The sequence below is a fragment of the Marmota flaviventris genome, chromosome 6 (assembly GCF_047511675.1).
Source record: "Marmota flaviventris isolate mMarFla1 chromosome 6, mMarFla1.hap1, whole genome shotgun sequence".
NCBI lineage: Eukaryota > Metazoa > Chordata > Mammalia > Rodentia > Sciuridae > Marmota > Marmota flaviventris.
In genome coordinates, this window is record NC_092503.1 from 132,332,958 (window position 1) to 132,334,591 (window position 1,634).

General features: G+C 48.4%; 1 pseudogene; it reads right to left on the reverse strand.

Moving 5' to 3' along the window:
* Window positions 1–348: 348 nt before the first annotated feature.
* LOC114079487 (phospholipid phosphatase 2 pseudogene) lies at window positions 349–1,194 on the reverse strand (annotated as a pseudogene).
* Window positions 1,195–1,634: the final 440 nt, after the last annotated feature.

The following is a 1,634-nucleotide window of genomic DNA, read 5'->3' on the forward strand; positions in this document are numbered from 1 at the left end:
ATCCATAACCTGCAGGCCTGCTGCTCAGGTACTTTGGGCATGAGATAACTGCATGTGCAGGCCAGAGAGAAGCAGTGGGCCATCCCAGAAGCATGGCCCTCAATAAACATTTGCTTTACTAGAAACCCACATGCACACCTACCATGCAGTGTGGGGTGCCTGGCTCCTGGGCAAGAACCAGGATATTCTTGGTTCAAGAACCAAGGAGGTCAGCCCACAGAACACCTGGACCATGGGATCACTGCTCGCCACTGCTGCTAGCCTGAAACCTGGGTCCTGTCTGAGCCTTCCTGCTGACCAGGGCCCAGGGTATGGCTAGCCCTTAGATGACCACCTGGCCGTCCTGGTTCAGAAGAAGGCCAGGCAACCATAGTGGTTGTGCACAGCCTCGCCCACAGTCAATTTCAAACACAGGCTGGACTTGCACTCTGCCACCTCCTCCAGGCAGGGATGAAGGGGTCGGGCTTCGAAGAAGTCATGCAGAAAAGTGAGAGGGTCAGGCTTTGAAGAGACCTATCGAAAAGTGAGGCCAGCTTCCAGTGACCTTGGCAGGAGGCCAACAAGGACATCGTGGCAGTGGTGCTTGTGGTCCAATAGGGTGGGTGTAGCCCATGTACAGGGCAAAGGCCACCAGAAAGAACTGCCCAATGGGCCATAGCAGCTGTGCCAACTTCCCATAAAGCTGTGTCTGCAAGAACAGTGCCAAGAACAGCAGGCACTACATCTCAGAGGAGGAGTGTCCACAGAAGGAGGAGAGCCTGGCCTCAGTGACATTGGCAGGGTTCCTCTGCACATCCTCTCCAGCTGCACATAGACTGAACAGTTGACCAGTTCTGGGTTGCAGCTCCAGTCTGGGTTGCAGATGGCCAGGGAGTTGAGGCGCAGACAACTGATCATATACTTGGCCAGCTCCGTCAAGGATTGGCTCATGGCTACCCCAATCAGGAAGGTGCCCATCACACTGTAGAGGAAAGCCACAACATTACTGAAGAGGAAGTGGGAGTAGAGGAAGTCGGTTCACACCAGGAAGGCTTCCTTTGCAGAGATGAGAATGATGGTGGCTGTGATGGTGACCCTGGCCATGAGCCCATTGTTCATGGTGTCTGGGTGGTAGGGGCATCATATGGAGTCATCTCCGAAGTAGAACACTCACTTGTATGGGGCATTTACTAGGGTCAAGATGGCTCATGATAGAGTCGCTCTGCTCCATGACTCTGGCAGGCCTTTCCTGCAAACCCCAGCACACATCCCAGGGCCACAGGGTCACAGAATCCTTTTAATAATAGGAAAAACAAAAACAAAACTATAAAAAGAGACATTTAATAAACAATTAGAATATGCATATTGTAAACTTCTTGACATTATAGTACCTCAGTAAGTGAACATGTATGCCATGTTACTGGATAGAAACATAGTTTGATTAAAAAAAATTCTGTTCTGTTTTAACACTGTTTAATTTCAATGCAAATTAAATTACAATCTCAGTTTATGGTGTTCTAAATAGAAAATGAGTTATATGTCTGTGATGGACCATTTGGCTCATCCAGGAGAAACTGTTAATTGATAAACCAAGCTTCATGAAAATGTACCACATAATACTATTTCATAATTCAAACACCATTTGTTTTTGTCTA